This window comes from Piliocolobus tephrosceles, chromosome 3 (genome assembly GCF_002776525.5).
Source record: "Piliocolobus tephrosceles isolate RC106 chromosome 3, ASM277652v3, whole genome shotgun sequence".
Lineage (NCBI taxonomy): Eukaryota > Metazoa > Chordata > Mammalia > Primates > Cercopithecidae > Piliocolobus > Piliocolobus tephrosceles.
In genome coordinates this window covers 60,957,488-60,976,916 of record NC_045436.1, presented here as the reverse complement: position 1 = coordinate 60,976,916, position 19,429 = coordinate 60,957,488, and positions in this window count along the sequence as shown.

Here is a 19,429-nt window from a genome sequence, read left to right as displayed (position 1 = left end):
ATATCCTTTGCCCACTTTTTGATGGGGTTGTTTGTTTTTTTCTTGTAAATTTGTTTGAGTTCTTTGTAGATTCTGGAAATTAGCCCTTTGTCAGATGAGTAGATTGCAAAAATTTTCTCCCATTCTGTAGGTTGCCTGTTCACTCTGATGGTAGTTTCTTTTGCTGTGCAGAAGCTCTTTAGTTTAATTAGATCCCATTTGTCAATTTTGGCTTTTGCTGCCGTTGCTTTTGGTGTTTTAGAAATGAAGTCCTTACCCATGCCTATGTCCTGAATGGTACTGCCTAGATTTTCTTCTAGGGTTTTTATGGTATTAGGTCTAACATTTAAGTCTCTAATCCATCTTGAATTAATTTTCGTATAAGGAGTAAGGAAAGGATCCAGTTTCAGCTTTCTACTTATGGCTAGCCAATTTTCCCAGCACCATTTATTAAATAGGGAATCCTTTCCCCATTTCTTGTTTCTCTCAGGTTTGTCAAAGATCAGATGGCTGTAGATGTGTGGTATTATTTCTGAGGACTCTGTTCTGTTCCATTGGTCTATATCTCTGTTTTGGTACCAGTACCATGCTGTTTTGGTTACTGTAGCCTTGTAGTATAGTTTGAAGTCAGGTAGCGTGATGCCTCCAGCTTTGTTCTTATGACTTAGGATTGTCTTGGCAATGCGGGCTCTTTTTTGGTTCCATATGAACTTTAAAGCAGTTTTTTCCAATTCTGTGAAGAAACTCATTGGTAGCTTGATGGGGATGGCATTGAATCTATAAATAACCTTGGGCAGTATGGCCATTTTCACGATATTGATTCTTCCTATCCATGAGCATGGTATGTTCTTCCATTTGTTTGTGTCCTCTTTTATTTCACTGAGCAGTGGTTTGTAGTTCTCCTTGAAGAGGTCCTTTACATCCCTTGTAAGTTGGATTCCTAGGTATTTTATTCTCTTTGAAGCAATTGTGAATGGAAGTTCATTCATGATTTGGCTCTCTGTTTGTCTGTTACTGGTGTATAAGAATGCTTGTGATTTTTACACATTAATTTTGTATCCTGAGACTTTGCTGAAGTTGCTTATCAGCTTAAGGAGATTTTGGTCTGAGACAATGGGGTTTTCTAAATATACAATCATGTCATCTGCAAACAGGGTTCTACCTGTTGGCTGCTACACCGAAAACTTGCTTAACCTCAAAGATAATTCCTATTTGTTGGAGCCAAGAGAGTAGCATTTTTGAAGGTCTGAGTTGTTGAAGATAAGATTGAGATCTTCGTTCCAAGGGGATCAAAAGAGATAAAAGTCTTTCACTTCATGAACTCTGTATTCACTTCCTGTGGCTGCTGTAATTAATTACCACAAACTTGTTGGCTGGAAATAACAAAAGTTTATCCTCTTACAGTTTTGGGCCAGAAGTTCAAAATCAAGGTGTCAGCAGGGTCCTGCTCCCTCTGAAGGCTCTAGTGGGGAGTCCTGCCTTACGTCTGCCAACTTTTGGTGGGTCTAGATGTTCTTTGACTTGTGGCTGATAGCTCTAAACTCTGCCTGCCTCTTCACAGGGACTTCCCTGTGCTTGTGTCTTATTCTTTTCTGTTTCATATAAGGACACTGGTCATTGGATTTAGGACCTACCTGGATAATCCAGTCATCTCAAGATCCTTAACTTAATTATGCCTGCAAAGACCCTACTTACAAGTAAGTCATACAGGTTCTTGTTGGGCACATCCTTTGGGTAGGACCAACATTCAACTCACTACAAAGCCCAAAAGATTTAAAAATTTGTGTCAGTGAACCTGATTACCTCTCCAAAGATATATATATATATGTATTTTACTTCAGAGTGCCTTGCCCTTTCCCATAAAACAGTGTAGGGTACACATTGCTCAGTAACTAGGTTTTGGGTTGGCATAGAATTATGTAGAGTCCATGCTGAGAAAACAGGTGTTGTTTTAGTGACAGTAATTCAGCAATGTCTAGCTTCATTGATAACAGACTTAATCTACTGATTTGGGTTGACCCCTTGCATTTAGGGAGCCAAAGGGAAAAATCTTACAGAGCAAAGACATCTACATCTAAGGCCTGTGCTTCATGTATGGCCTAAACATATGCTGTAAATATGAGAAAAGTTTTAAGGTCTTTGCTTTGCCTTGGAAACTATAGCTGGCAAGATCTAGCAAAACTTACAGAACAGAGATTCCAACAGGACCTACAGGACAGATCTGGAGTCCTGGCAATACTTTTCAGGGGGCGCTAATACAGTTTGGTCAATGCAGCGGTCCTTGAATCATTCTGTATGCAGGCAGATCAAAGATTGACATGTGCAAATGAAGTGATTCCAACAACATTAACATGCTGATTGCAGCTAAGTGCACTGCTTGTTCAACAATTCTTCAGTAGACTAAAAAAATATTTAATTGAAGTAATGAGAAACCAAAAACATTTCTATTTCATGATATTATAAAAATATGTTCCTCACGCCTTCAGCTAATAGTTCTCTATTTGTGATTCTCAACTATCTCCATCTCTAGTCATTAATTCTCATTTGTACTTCTGTCTCAAACTGAAAACTGCTTACAGGACATTTCTAATCAGAAGTTCTGCCATCAAGTCAGTATTTACATGTTCAAAACTAAGGTAATATTATCTAAGAACCCCAGCAATCTTTTCCCAAATCTTAGTTTCTGTTATTGATGACATCTGTTATTGATATTATGGTCCCTGAGACTTCCCAATTTGAGAGCAAGTTATAGCAGAAAAACAGTCTGGAGTAACTGTTAGGATTTGGGAGTTTAGTTTAAATTTGCTGCTCATATTTTCATAATTTTGGTTAATTCACATAACCTTTGGGATCTATTTTCTGATGTGCAAAATGAAGAGCCTGGGCTGGCAGCTAGATGACTTATACATTTATTTAGCAAACTTGTTTTCTGCATCAATGATGTGTCAGTAGGTCATTCACAGAGCCAGGTATGGTAGTTCAGTGTTGATTGGGCCTGGTTCCAATCCTGACATGGTGGACCTGTTCTCTGTTAAAGCTCTCCTGCATCAATCTTTCACTGAACTCCACTGATTCTGCTTTGGCCCTTCCTTCTATCTCGTGCTGCTGGCCCTTCAGTGAAGATGGGGGCATTGCAGAGCCCCCATCTAGTTCCAGCTCTCCACACCGAGCCGTGCTGCACAGGGCACTCTTGTCAGGTCGCTTTCCTCTTCAAGGATCTGATTATTGCAGCCAGGTGCAGTGACTCACGTCTATAATCCCAGCACTAAGCTCAGGAGTTTGACACTGGCCTGGGCAACATGTCTCCACCAAAAATACAAAATATTAGCCAGGCCTTGTGGTGCACACCTGTGGTCCCAGCTACTCGGGAGTTAGAGGTGCAAGGATAGCTTGAGCCCTGGAGGTGGAGGCTGCAGTGAGCCAAGATTGCACCACTGCACTCCAACCTGGGCGACAGAGTGAGACACCCCCAACAACCATCTTAATTGAAAACACACACACACACACACACACACACACACAAACTGCTTCCTGTTGCCCCTTATAAGTGACGTCCCAGTTAAGACTGTTGTCAGGGGTCTTCTTTAAACTGTCCTTGTCTTCATGTCTTGCTCTATGAAACCCCTCCTTAGTTGTGTCACTCTCCTTATTCTTCCCCTCAAATCTACCTGTCTGCACTTACTAAGTCTCCATCCTGAGATACTTTCCCCCCACCTCACCTCCTGACTAACCCCAATCAGTGAAAGCCACAAATTCCCGAGAAAAGTTTCCCCAGAACCCACAGGCCACCATCCTCACCCCTGGGCCCGTACCATGTATTTTGCATGTTTTGGACATTTGGTTACAGCTACTCGGGAGTTAGAGGTGCGAGCTCTTACTTCTTTCATGGCCTAGCCCAGGCCCAGAAACTGAGAGTAGAGGTTAACATTGAACCCCCTAAGTTGGGCTTCCTGAGTCCTTAACATGGCTTCATCTTTTCCTAGCTCTGTGACTGTGGCAATTTACTTATCCTCTCTGAACTTCCTTTTCCTTACTTGCACAATTGAGACAACAATATTGCCTACCTCAGTTACTCACTAGTTCACCAATAGTTATTAATTATTTACTCCAGTTAATATGAGTAAAGTGTTTAAGACAGATCTTGCTATGTAGTAAGTGATTAAGAAGTGTTAGTTACTGCTGTTTCATTGGATTAGTGTAAGAATTAAACGACATAATTCATTTAAAAGCCCTCACTGTAAGGCCGGGCGTGGTGGCTCATGCCTGTAACCCCAGCACTTTGGGAGGACAAGGCGGGTGGATCACAACCTCAGGAGATCGAGACCATCCTGGCTAACATGGTGAAACCCCGTCTCTACTAAAAATACAAAAAAAATAGCCAGGTGTGGTGGTGGGTGCCTGTAGTCTCAGCTACTTGGGAGACTGAGGCAGGAGAATGGCATGAACCCAGGAGGCGGAACTTGCAGTGAGCCGAGATTGCGCTGCTGCACTGCAGCCTGGCCGACACAGTGAGACTCTGTCTCAAAAAAAGAAAAAACAAAACAAAACAAAAAAAACCCCGACAACAACAACAACAAAAACCCTCAGTGTAGTACCTGGCCTGCAGTAAGAATTCAATATTTTTTTAACAGGTGATGAGGCTTGGTGTAAAAGAAAATGACCATAGTCATTGTATTAGTCCATTTTCATGCTACTGATAAAGACCATATCCCAGACTGGGAAGAAAAACAGGCTTAATTGGATTTATAGTTCCACATGGCTGGGGAGGCAAAATCCCCAGCATGGGATGGGAATCATGGCAGGAAGCAAAAGGCACTTCTTACGTGGCTGTGGCAAGAGAAAAGGAGGAAAAAGCAAAAGCAGAAAGCCCAGTTAAACCCATCAGATCCTGTGAGACTTATTCACTATCACAAGAATAGCACAGGAAAGACCGGCCCCCATGATTCAATTACCTCCCAATGGGTCCCTCCCACAACACGTGGGAATTCTGGGAGATACAATTCAAGTTGTATTTCCCAAGATTTGGGTGGGGACACAGCCAAACCATATCATTCCACCCCTGACCCCTCCAAATCTCATGTCCTCACATTTCAAAACCAGTCATGCCTTCCCAATAGTCCCTCAAAGTCTTAACTCATTTCAGCATTAACCCAAAAGTCCACAGTCCAAAGTGTCATCTGAAACAAGGCAAGTCCCTTCCACCTATTAGCCTATAAAATCAAAAGCAAGCTAGTTACTTCCTAGATACAATGGGAGTACAGGCATTGGGTAAATACAGCTGTTCCAAATGGGAGAAATTGGTCAGAACAAAGGGGTTACAGGGCCCATGCAAGTCTGAAATCCAGTGGGGCACTCATATTTTAAAGCTCCAAAACGATCTCCTTTGACTCCAGATCTCAAATTCAGGTCATTCCGATGCAAAAGGTAGGTTCCCATGGTCTTGGGCAGCTCCACCCCTGTGGCTTTGCAGCGTACAGCCCCCTTCCTGACTGCTTTCATGGGCTGGTGTTGAGTATCTGTGGGCTTTTCCAGGTGCACGGTGCAAGCTGTTGGTGGTCTACCATTCTGGGGTCTGGAGGACGGTGGCTCTCTTCTCATAGCTACACTAGGCAGTGCCCCAGAAGGGACGCTCTATGGGGCTCTGACCCCTCATTTCACTTCCACACTGCTGTAGCAGAGTTTCTCCATGAGGGCCTGCCCTTGCAGCAAACTTTTGCCTGGGCATCCAGGCATTTCCATACATCTTCTGAAATCGTGGTGGAGGTTCCCAAATCTCAATTCTTGACTTCTGTGCACCCGAAAGCTCAACACCACATGGAAGCTGTCAAAGTTTGGGGCTTCCACCCTCTGAAGCCACATCCCAAACTCTACACTGGCCCCTTTTAGCCATGGTTGGAGCAGCTGGGACACAGGGCACCATGTCCCTCAGCTGCATATAGCATGGGAACCCCTGGGTCCAGCCCACAAAAAACACTTTTTCCTCCTGGGCCTCCAGACCTGTGATGGGAGAGGCTGCTGTGAAGGTCTCTGACATGGCCTAGAGACATTTTCCCTATGGTCTTGGGGATTAACATTAGGGTTCTTGCTACTTATACAAATTTCTACAGCCAGCTTGAATTTCTTATCAAAAATGGATTTTTCTTTTATCCTGCATCATCAGGCTGCACATTTTCTGAACTTTTATACTCTGTTTCCCTTTTAAAATGGAATGTTTTTAACAGCACCAAAGTCACATTTTGAATGCTTTGCTGCTTAGAAATTTCTTCTGCCAGATACTCTAAATCATCTCTCTCAAGTTCAAAGTTCCACAAATCTCTAGGGCAGGGACAAAATGCTGCCAGTCTCTGGTCTCTGCTAAAACATAACAAGAGTCACTTTTGCTCAAGTTCCCAACAAGATCCTCATCTCCATCTGAGACCACCTCAGCCTGGACCTTATTGTTCATATCACTATCAGCATTTTTGTCAAAGCCATTCAGCAAGTCTCTAGGAGGTTCCAAACTTTCCCACATTTTTCTGTCTTCTTCTGAGCCCTCCAAATTGTTCCAACCTCTGCTTGTTACCCAGTTCCAAAGTCACTTCCACATTTTTGGGTATCTTTTCAGCAATACCCCACTCTACTGGTACCAATTTACTGTATTAGTCCATTTTCATGCTGCTGATAAAGACCTACCCCAGACTGGGAAGAGAAAGAGGTATAATTGGACTTACAGTTCCACATGACTGGGGAAACCTCAGAATCATGACTGGAGGCAAAAAGCACTTCTTACATTGCAGCAGCAAAAGAAAAGGAGGAAGAAGCAAAAGCAGAAACCCCTGATAAACCCATCAGATCTCATGAGACTTATTCACTATCACGAGAATAGCATGGGAAAGATCAGCCCCCATGATTCAATTACCTTGCAATGGGTCCCTCCCACAACATGTGGGAATTCTGGGAGATACAATTCAAGTTGAGATTTGGGTGGGGACACAACCAAACAATATCAGTCATAATTATTGTCAAATAATTAAAATCTATGAGTTAGCATTATAATGATCTCTATTTTTTTTTTTTTTAAGGTGAGGAAACTGAGGTTAAGAGAGGTTAAGTAACTTGGCAAGGTCACATACCTAGAAACTGAATGGAGCAGATTAAACACCCAGGAAGCCTGACTGCAGAATCTGTACCTTTTAAACCATTATTCCTATGCTTTTGGCCCCAGACTAGGCAGTATGGGGGAAATGTTGATCTGCTGGTGAAAATAAACATGGAATTTGGGCTCACATAATCCAGGTTCCCATCCTGTCTTTACTACTCACTTGGGCAGGATATTTAATCCTTCAGCGGTTACATTTCCTTGTCTGTGAGATGGGGATAGTAATACCTCCCTTGTATGACTGTGGTGGCAATTAAAGAAGTAACATAAGTAAAGCTCTCAACACAAGGCCTGGCCTTTAGTAGGAATTTAATACATTTTAGACTTCTTTCTCTGCTCTTTGAAAATTTGAGCTAAAAGTGGTATCTTTTAGTGCCTTTAATTAGTCTGTGATAGAGATTAAAATGTAATGTATGGCTAGAGACACAGCCTGCAAGACCAGGCATTCCATTGCCCTGACTTGGTGTTATAAATAACCAAACACGGCTGGTATTAAGGACGTGTGAACACCTGGCACAACTTATTCACAACCACTGTCAGTGCAGTGTTTCTAATTAGTGGAGTTCTTCCTACAAGTTATGGCACGTCTTGGTAGGGAAAGTCTTTTGCCAAGCAGGTGGGAGTGAGTAAAGAATTTGAGATTGTGAATAGTCTGAGTTGGGAATGCTCACAAGTGTACATGAGGAGCAGAGAATGCTGGGCCTTTGCACAGGCATTTCGGTGAGCCTTTTGAAGGTCAGAGCCTGCTGATGAGAATGCTGCTGGAATTTTCCAAGGATTGTTTTATTTTAGTCTTTGGACTGAGTGTTGGTGATGACACAATGTGTGGTTGAAAATAGCTTGAATAATTAGGTTAAAAGCAACTTAATGTCACAAGATGTTAATAAAGCCAGCTACTTGGAATTCATCTATAGGAATTCCCTTCCCATACTTGATTCCCGAGTAGTCATAAGTTACATGATATGTTTCCACAGCCGGTAAGAGCAAACACTGGTCTCTTGCATGTGTTGTAACCTTCAAGTAGGCAGAGGAGAGGTTACACTTTCCTTTTCTTCCTTTTAAAAATTTAATCAAGACGTGTTGCTTTACACAGAGTGGATGATCTCCCATGACTTCACTGCTTGCTCTGAAGGACAACTGCTGGCCAGTGCATTGAGCAAAGATGATTGGCACCTTGGGTTTCCATGTACTTTCCTGTTCTGTTTCCCTTCTGAACTCTCATTTCAAAGATGTTTCGTAGTAAAAGTCTATCCTGTTTTATGGGGTTAGTTTAGGAATGCAATTATTTCCTACTTAATACTTTTCATCAATATATTAGAAATACTTCATATTCATGATGTAATAAAAGCAGTTGACCCTTAAGAATAAAACCCTCAAAAGAGCTACATGAGAAAAATATGGGTGATTTTCTCAGCTAGATTAGATTAAACAAGTAGGGCTCTGAAGCTGGACTTAGGTCAAATTCTGACTCTGCCACTTATTAGCTGTGTCATCTTGGGCAACCACTTATCCTGTCTAAGCCTCATAGGGTTGTCATGAGAATTATATGAGACAATGTATGTAAAGCCATAACGCAGTGCCTGGTATGGAGTACCTCTCAATAAATGTCTGCTACTTATATTATTATAAACATGAATATTACAAAGATTTGCAAGGTTGGACTCTCCAAGAAGAGAATAAGACAGCATTAGAAAAGACCCTTAACTTGAAACAGGCCAAGCATATTATTTTGGGGAAACTTGATAAACTGTAAAGAAATTGGTTGAATGGAGGAGACTGGAACTCCTTTCATGCCCCTTGAGTGGCTAGAAGAACCACAGAAGGACGAAGGAGTAGGAGAAGTTAATTGATGCTATTGCTATCTCTGTAATTTCTAAACCTGATTGGAATTCAGTGAAAAGATAGTACTGTAAAATGAGAAAAATTCAGATTAGATTTGCTGAAGGGCCTCCTTCTCTAAAGTCTGAGGATTCCATTAAATCCATTCATCCAGACATTTGTTGATCACCTGCTGCATTTCAGGAACTGAGCATTTTGCCGAGGTTACAAAAATGAATAAAACCAAGTTTTGGCTCTTAAAGCATTTACAGACTAGCTGGGGAGCCAGATATGTAAACAATGGTCTTAAAAATAGTCATAGAGGAACATAAAAAATACCAAGGAACTCAGAAAAAAGTGTGGCTTTTATTTGTCTGTACCTGATTTCTCTCTCTCTCTCTCTCTCCCCCACCCTCCCCCTCCCTCCCTCCCTCCCTCCCCCCACCCCCCTCTCTCTCCTTTCTCTCTTTCTGACGGACTCTTGCTCTTGTCGCCCAGACTGGAGTGCAATGGCACAATCTCAGCTCACTGCAACTTCCACCTCCCGGGTTTGAGTGATTCTCCTGCCTCAGCCTCCTGAGTAGCTGGGATTACAGGTGCCTGACACCATGCCCAGCTAATTTTTGTATTTTTAGTAGAGATGGGGTTTCACAACTTTGGTCAGGCTGATCTTGAACTCCTGACCTTGTGATCTGCCCATCTCGGGCTTCCCAAATGCTGGGATTACAGGTGTGAGCCACCGCGCCCAGCTGGCTGTTCCTGATTTCTAAGCAGTTTGCAAATGTGTATACATTACTGTAGTAATAAGAATTTTTGACTAAAAAGAGGAGATTTGTCCACATCAAGTGAACACATCCATTGTAATGACAAATTCTGACTCTGGAAATGAGAATGAGTAAAAAATGTTGTACTTTTTTCATAAGAGAATACAGAAATTGTGAGAATGAATTCTAGAGGAGACTCTCAGATCATCTTTCCAATGTGCTTGTCTGTCTTCATTAGGGGAAGAACTTTAGCAAGGTCTTGCTGGGATTTAGCCCCCTGAAGTATAGAAGATGACACTTGCTGACGGGAGGAAACCGAGGAGGCAGCACAGAGGAGGATGGTGTTTGTGCAGAGATGAGAGGGGTGCAGCTCACCAACCCCAGGGAGTGTTCCATGCCAGAGATGGAAAGGGACAGCTAGGGCATTATCCCAGACCCCTCCATGTCTCCTCCAAACAAGGAGGCCTCCAACTCCAGTTCAGGAAGTTGGCAGCTCATAAAGGATGAATTGATTTAGAGCCTTTCCCTGTGAAGAGGTTGGAAGAGCCAGGGTTCAAAGGCTTTGAGATAAACCAACAACTGGGCCCCTGCTGGGAAGTCATCAGTGCTTGAGGGTCCCATCCATTACTTTTGTAAAGACACATACTTTGTGGACTTATAAATAAAACCTCAAAGGTGACGACAATCCAGCAGCTGTGTAGATGGTTGCATCCTTATGAACTGCGGACAGAAGCTGAAGTGGACAGGAGTCAGGGCAACTTTCTGGACAGCAGATTCAACCTGTGAGTGTGTTGTTGATTTCAATGTTAACTATAGCACCAATGAAAAGGTCTCAAGTTTTCCAAAGTGTGAGAGGGGCACCATGAGTTAGTGGAGAAAACTGGGACTTTGGACAGCTATTGGCTGTTCTTTTGTGTAAGCAAATTAACTCTGGGTAAGTCACTTCTATGAACCAGTAAAAACAGTGATTACAATATTTATTTCAGTGTTTGTGAATATTAAACTATATGATAGGGCTTAATATAATGCCTGGCAAAAGAGGATTCACTTTTAGCGTTTCCCTGCAGTTATGTCAGCCAGCCACTAAATCATGTTAGGGCATAACTCTAGTGATTTATTCTCAGGGTGTAATATAATAATAATGAACATTTATTCAGTGTTTCTTATGTGCCAGAAACTATACTAGCTGCTATGTACCTTATTGCATTCAATCTTTGCAATAAGCCCCAGTTGTATTATACAGATAAGGAAACTGAAGCTAAGAGACAGGCTCAGTAATTTACCCTAGTTCACAGAGTTCGTGAGTTTTAGAGCCAGAGTTCTCTCCTAAGTGGTCTGACCCTGGACTGGAGCATACATGTCTAATCACAATATTATGACATATATGGACTTGGTAGGTGAGGACACCAGGACTGTGGCTTTCTTTCTTGCGCTGTGAGGACCACTATGTGGCTGGGGTCAAGAGCATGGAAGGGAACCACTTTGGTATCTGGTGGGTACCATTTTGGCATCTGGTGGGTTTATAGGTTTGTGAACACTGGGCATACAACTTAAAGCAAGGAATTAGGATCTTCATGGACTGGCAAGGGGCTACATTCTAGGACTTTAAGTGTAGTGTAAAGGGTGGGCAGAGAAAAGGCCATTGGAAGACTGTCTGTGGTCACATGAGTCACAGCAAAAAAGGTGGCACAAGAGTGGCGTTGTTGAAATTCTTCATTATTCAAATCACAACAAGCCAGTTAAGGGGGAGGTACTATTATCACTGACATCTCATGTGTACCCATAAGCTGAAAACTGTAAGTTTAGATTAAGTGGTTTTTATTACTATATATATATTTTTTAACAAGAAGCACCTCTCCTTCTCATTGTATGTTCTTACTGTACATTCTCATGGACCAGTGAGAACAGTGGGCTGAGTAACTCAGGGAGTTACTTGAGTTACTTGGTTCACTCTGTCTATGTAGTCTTATTTTGTCACAGTAGCTGCAAAGCAATTGCTTTTATTGGAACAATTACAATTTTCTTATAATTTAGCCTTTAGTTTGAGAAAGAGACTTGGTTTATTCTTTTTCCCTGAACTTGCATTTATTGATACCAAAGATATGCCTGATCAGATGGATATTGTACATCTACTTAGGCCTATTGCTATACCAGAGATTGTGCTGTCTTCAAGGGTATTTTAAACTTGATGAAAAAACAATCAGAATACTACTAGCTGCGATTAATTGCTGTTTTAGGGATTAAGATCACGTCTAACAAAATGGAGTTAATTGAAACACTTTATGTGGAAGCTCATGAAATTTCACTGGCAAAATTATTTTAATGTTTACATGTCTGAACTCTTGACATTTGGATGTCAGCCTAACTGAATGTTTATGAACAGCAAGTGATGGTTAAAAACGATTTCTCCGAAGAGGTTGAAATGTTTGAGGGAGATGAAACAAGGCTCTTTTAAAATTTAACACATTTGCTAATAGGCTAGATGAGGGGATAAATAATACATAATAAAAGTAGCAATTGAAACCAATCCATGATATTGAGAAGTAAATGGTGCTGGGTTGCCTTTATGTCACCTCAGGGAAGTCATTTGATATCTTTGGACTCAGGTAAGAACTAGAACTTTAAAAAGTGTATATTGAATCCTTATTATTTCCTAGCATTTGCCAGCAGATTTATTTATGTCATATCATTTGGTTTTTACAGTAAACCTCTAAGATATATTATTATAATCTGCATTTTAACCCTGAGGAACTTAAGGCTCATAGAGGTAAATAAACCTTCCCATGGTTGCATGACTACTAAATGGCAAGCCCAGAATTCTAATCCTTGATTCCCTGACTTCAAAACCAATATATTCTTTATCTTTTATTTTTAGTCATACATACTTATGGAATACAATGATATCCCATATACAGAATGATACATGTATACAATGTGTAGTGATCAGATCAGTTAGTGTGTTAGTCTGTTTTCACACGCTATAAAGAAATAACTGAGACTAGGTAAATTATAAAAGAAAGAGATTGAATTGACTCACAGTTCCACATGGCTGGGGAGGCCTCAGGAAACTTACAATCATGGTGGAAGACAAAGGGGAAAGAAGCACGTTCTTCACAAGGCAGCAGGAGAGAGAAGAGTGAAGGAGGAACTTCCAAACACTAATGAAACCATCAGATCTTGTGAGAATTCACTCACTATCATGAGAACAGGATGGGGGAACCACCCCCATGATCCAATCACCTCCCTCTCTCGACATGTGGTGATTACGGGTTACTCCCTCAACATGTGGGGATTACAATTTGAGATAAGATTTGGGTGGGGACACAGCGCCAAACCAGATCATTCTGCCCTGGCCCCTCCCAAATCTTATGTCTTTTCACATTTCAAAATCAATCATGTCTTCCTGACAGTTCCCCAAAGTCTTAACTCATTTCAGCATTAACTGAAAATCCACAGTCCAAAGTTTCATCTGAGACAAGGCAAGTCCCTTCCACCTATGAGGCTGTAAAATCAAAAGAAAGTTAGTTACTTCCTAGGGAGATACAGGCATTGGGTAAATGCTCCCATTTCAAATGGAAGAAATTGGCTGAAACAGAAGAGCTAGAGGCCTCATGCAAGTCCAAAATCCAGCAGGGGAGTCATTAAATCTTAAGGCTTCAAAATGATCTCCTTTGACTCCATGTCTCACATCTTGGACATGCTGATGCAAGGATGCAATCCCACAGCCTTGAGCAGCTCCTTCATGGGCTGGCATTAAGTGCCTGTGGCTATTCCAGGTGCATGGTGCCAGCTATTGGTGGATCAACCATTCTGGAGTCTGAGGGACAGTGGCCCTCTTCTTGCAGCTCTACTAGGCAGTGCCCCAGTAAGAATTCTGTGTAGGGTCTCCACCCCACATTTCCCCTTGCATGGCCGTAGCAGAAGTTCTCCATGAGGGCTCCACCCCCTGCAGCAGACTTCTGCTTGAACATTCAGGCATTTCTGTACATCCTCTGAAATCCAGGCAGAGGCTCCCAAAGCTTGACTTTTGTCTTCTTCACACCAGTGGGCCCAACACCATGGGGAAGCCACCAAGGCTTGGGGCTTGCACCCTCTGAAGCAACTGCTCAAGCTGTACCTTGGCCTCTTTTAGCCATGGCTGGAACTGGCGTATCTGGGACACAGGGCACCATGCCCTAAGGCTGCACACAGCAGCAGGGGCCCTGGGCCTGGCCCATAAAACCGTTTTCCTTCCTAAGCTTCTGGGCCTGTGATGAGAGGGGCTGCAACGAGTTTCTCTGACATTCCCTGGAGACATTCTCCCCATTGTCTTGGTGATGGCCATTTGGCTCCTCGTTACTTATGCAAATTTCTGCAGCAACCTTGAATTTCTTTTTGGAAAATGGGTTTTTCTTTTCTACCGCATGGTCAGGCTGCAAATTTTCCCAACTTTTATGCTCTTCCTCCCTTTAAAACATAAATTCCAATTTCAGATCATCTCTCTCAAGTTCAAAGTTTCACAGATCTCTAGGGCAGGAGCAAAATGCTGCCAGTCTTTTTGCTAGAGCATAGCAAGAGTCACTGTTATTCCAGTTACCAAGAAGTTGCTCATCTACATCTGAGACCACCTCAGCCTGGACTTCATTGTCCATATCACTATCAGCATTTTGGTCAAAACCATTCAACAAGTCTCTAGGAAGTTCCAAACTTTCCCACATCTTCCTGTCTTCTTCTGAGTCCTCCAAACTGTTTCAACCTCTGCCCATTATCTAGTTCCAAAGTTGCTTCCACATTTTCAGGTTATCTTTATAACAGTGCCCCACTCTACTGGTACCAATTTCCTGTATTAGTCCGTTTTCACACTGCTATAAAGAAATACCTGAGACTGGGTAATTTATAAAGGAAAGAGATTTAATTGACACAGAGTTCCACATGACTGGGGAGGCCTTAGGAAACTTACAATTATGACAGAAGTTGAAGGGGAAACAAGCACCTTCTTCACAAAGGCAGGAGAGAGAAGAGGGAAGAAGGAACTTCCAAACACTCATAAAACCATCAGGTCTTGTGAGAACTCACTCACTATCATGAGAACATCGGGGGGAAACTGCTCTTATGATCTAGTCACCTCCCTTTCTCAACATGGGATGATTACAATTTGAGATGAGATTTGGGTGGGGACACAGAGCTAAACCATATCAGTTAGCATATCATCACCTTGAATATTTTTATTTCTTTGTGCTATGAACATTAAATGTCAGCTTTTCTACCAAAGCTAATATTTTTAACCACTTCTCCCATGTATTTTCTGAGGATGGTAGTTGGGAGTAATATGGGCTTTTTACAGGCAGCAAACCTCAAAGACAGGGTTCCAAAATTCTGAATAATGAAGATTTGATGTCACTTATCTGGAGGTGAATGAAGCTGTTTCTCTGGTCAGCATCAGCCCCCTTGCAAACATCCCACAGGGTGCAGATGTTAAATCCCATGCCCTGAGCTCAGCCAGATGTGGTGGACAGAGGAGACTCCAAGCACTAGAAGTAGAATCCAGTGAGAGGCCATGGCTGTGCAGTGATGAATTACTTAGCCAACCACCTCTCCGCTGGTTTGCTGTGGCCTTTCAACTCAGATAGATTACATCTTTGGCCAGAAGTACTTTTCAGCCTCTGGTGTTTCTTAATTCAGTAGAGTATTTCACAAGCTTAAGAGTTAGAGGCATAATCAACATGTCTCAAAATCAATTGCCTCCTTCAGAGACTACTGACTGGTTTGTTTACTTTTGGATTCTGAGGATTAAACACCATTACAAATAGTTCTTTGAGTTTTTTGTTTTGTTTTGTTTTGTTTTTTCCATTCTCTGCTTTTCTGTCTCCCTGCCCTTCTAATTCTTCCACCATATCATCAAATGTATGCCTTTTCTGTTACTTCTTGTTATGACCTTTCTTCCTGGTGGTCTCTGAGAGCTAGTGTTGAGTGACTTTGTGGGTGCCATCTCATAACCCAGATCCCTGCACTGAGCAGATTTCCTCATGGCTTCTTGAATGGAGACATGCTGAAAATGCTAAGTATACCATGCGGGTACTTGACTGAGCTTCCCATGGACATACTTCAAACCAGCAGTCCCTGAGCTCTTGTGGTTCACACTGGTATTCAGGCCTGAATACAAATCAGGCCTCTATGTTCTTCAAGAGGTGTCAGCATTCATGAAAGTTGAATATGAGTGAGCCACTCTTATTTTTATAATTTCATTTAAATAATATAATTTATTATCATAAATTTACATGTTACTCTACTGCAAATTAAGCCATACCAGGCTTAGCTCCAAGCACAAAGTATACCCCTTGTGAATATTATTCTTTTCATAGAGACTCTTAGGAAGGACATAGATTATATTTAAATATTTTAAGAAGTCATTTATTTTCAGAGAATTCAGGGACTTAACCACTGTGATATTTGTCCAGCCTTCCCTACGTCCTACAAAGCAGACAATGGCAGGCTAGATGGGATAGTGCAGTTCATTTATTTATTCATCACATTTATATTGAGTACCTCTGTGTTCCAGGCCTTGTTGCATGTTAGCGCTGGGGGAGAGTGGAGATGGACTCAGGCCATGCCTTAACTACAGATTATGTCACTTGACTCCACAGCAGAGGCCAGGTGTTCAAAAGTAAACTTACTTAGCAATGGACATAGGGGGAAATGTCTTCTCATAGAGTGATTGGTTTGACACTGAGGAGAGATTCATGACGGAAACACAACAGAGTCTATGGAAATTCTGGCTACTGTGGGATGTCCTGCCTTGAGGCCACCTGCCTGAAGCCACATCTGCCCTCTTACCTAGGACTAGGGGTTCCTGTAGGTGCCGCCACCCAGAGGGCCACCAGAGGGTGCTTTCCTCTTTTCAGGTTATGCCTTTTTGAAATGCAGCTCCTCATGTTTCTTAAAACTGAGCTTCCCAGGGCCTGGAGATTTCAGTACATTCTGCTGCAAGTTGAAAGACTTGATTCTAGGTGAGAGAAAGACACAAACTACTGTGTCTGTATTTCTGTGTTTATTTGTCAAATGTCTGTCTCCAGTGACAGTAGTCTGAAGACGAGGTCTTGTCTTGGTGCTCCTCCCTCTTTCCTGGGACTCACTTCAAGTTTGGCACATGAGGGACCCTTCGTAAATATCTGTGAGTTTAAAGAACCAATTTTACTGCAAGTCCTAACTCAGAGGTTTTCAAGTGTTTTGACCACGAGAATCATCCGGGGTCAACCTGCCCTGAGATTCTTACCCAGTAGGTCTGGGGTGGGGCTGGGAATGTGATTCAGGGAAGAAGCCCTCTTGTTCTGACTTGAGGACTGCTGCTCAGCTGTTCCTGCCCTGCTCATGGCTGCTTAAGTGTGAGAAACACATCCCTGCTTCCTGGACCTGCCACTGACAGCCCTTCAATGTGACCCAGCCAGGCTTCCCACCCTCCCCTTCCTGATCCTCTTCTCATGAGCATCTCTTCCTGTCACCCAGTCCTACAGGAGGAGGGAAACATTCTCAGAGATGCCTTCACCTGCTGGTCCTGAGAGGGCACCAGGGAAGACACCTGCAGCATAACCAGGTCTTGGTTACCCCCCACCCCACAGGGTTGACCTCTTCTGCAGGCTGGTACTCAGGGTGCCACCTGCTTCAGTGACACTTAAATACTTACATGAGCATGGATGCTGGAAACCACCCTGAAGTTGAGGAGGGCCTGCCTCATACAACAGAGACTTATCATATTGCCTCCTGAGAAACCTGTTTTCCAGTCTTTTGAGAATAAGATGCATTGTGCATCATGATGACTTTGGTGGAGAATAACTTTTGATCAAGAGGAGTCCTTCTGTTCTGTGGTTTGGCCCTGCTGGAGTAGTGTTGGTCGTATGAAGAGCTTGGGACTCAGTAAGGTGGTGCTGCACAAACCTAAGTGTACACTTCATTGGGTGTGTCTGTGGACACATCAGTTAACCTCTTTGAGTCTTATTTTTTTCTACCAGACTGGAGAACAATATCCACTTCACAGGGTTCTATGCAGACTTGCTTTTAGTTAGTTGTAAAATTGTCAGCTTATATTCAATGTCAATACAAGAAATAGCTTTTGAAATGCATATTTGAAACTCTATTTATGGATGTTGTTTTGTCCATCACGTATGGCTCCTCTCCACTGGAGAAATGCTTATTTGCCCTTTATGCCAGGAATAGCTTCACATCTCTTGCTGTGCTTTAATCTTATGGATTTGGTAATTTGCATAACTGACTGGTTTTCTTTCTTTGAACTAGCTGCTAGAAAGCCTAGAGCCAAGTGTGCGGTTCATCAGTATCAAGTGTGCATGTCATTATGTTATACATTTTTGGCCTCATATATAGATCTGTTTACACCGTTGCAATTTTTAAAAAAATTGCTCTCACTTTTTTTTAATTGTATTTTGTGTAGTTAAGTATTCCTCTAAGCTGCTTTTTATCTTTCTGAAATGAGATAGGATAAAATAAAAAATAAATTTGTTACCAAATAAATGAGCAAATACATTTAAAGCAGTTTTCACAGTGCCTGGCGAACAGTAAATTATATACCATAAAGGTTAGTTTTAATCTTCCTTATAAATGAGTCTAATCATCCTCTGTGGATCCCAGTTTGCCCCTCATGGATTATATTATAAAGGGTGTGGTAAGGTGATTCTCACAAGGACAAATTTCCCGACCTGGAAGGGTGTTACTACATTAGGTCATAGCAGGTATAACTGTAAAACAAGTTGAGAGCCCAAATGGCTCAATCTCTGCATGGGATTTCCTGTAAATATTCCCAGCCTAAACCAAATATAATTTAAGTGATTTTAATCTTTACACAAGCCTCTCAAAACACATTAAAGGAGAACTTGTTCTTATCTGCCAGCCACACATCATAAAATCTTGCTGCTTCTCCTTTCTAATTCTCTTTCAATCTCTACTTCCCAACGTGTCTACTGACATCCCTCCTTGTGCCCTGCATCTCCTAGCTCTTTCTTATGTAGACTGACGTAGCTTCTCTGGTTAGTCTCCCTGTTTTCTCACATCTCTCTGGACTTCTTACCTACTCTGATTCTGTATCATGAAAGATTTATGAATGGGCTGACAAAGATAATTCTACTCGTGGGTGGATTGGGGAATTTTCACATGCTAATAAATCTTCGCTGTCATCTAGTAACTAAAGGGCAATGAATGCTGCGTGGTAGAAGAGGAGAGAACTCTGGCATGTGGCTTTATGTCAGGAGTACACACTCGAGCTGTGGGATTTGGAAGAGGCATGTTGGGGCAAAGATGACAGAGCTTTGTTCTTCTGGTCCTGCCTCTATCCAGGCTTCCCTTGCTCCAGGATAGGGGACTTTGTGGAGAAGGTAACCTGGAAGTGGAATCACGATGCCTTTGTATTGAATAGGGCTGAAGGGATTGGTGCAGAGTTAGGGAATAATGACAAGGTGCGAATGATCCATTCTACTCCTGGCTTCCTGTCGACTGTGTGGGAATGGCCGTGCAGACTTGTCCTCCCTCTGGGTAGAGGAAGGAGGAAAGAAATTGCTCTCACTTTTTTTTATTGTATTTTGTGTAGTTAAGTATTCCTCTAGTCTCAGATTCATTAGACACAATTTCCTGATGGAAAATGGAAGTATCCATATACTAGTTGTTTTTTTGCTTTGAGAAATCCAGTAAATACTAGGTTGGTGCAAAGGTAATTGCGGTTTTTGCCATTAAAAGTAATGGCAAAAAC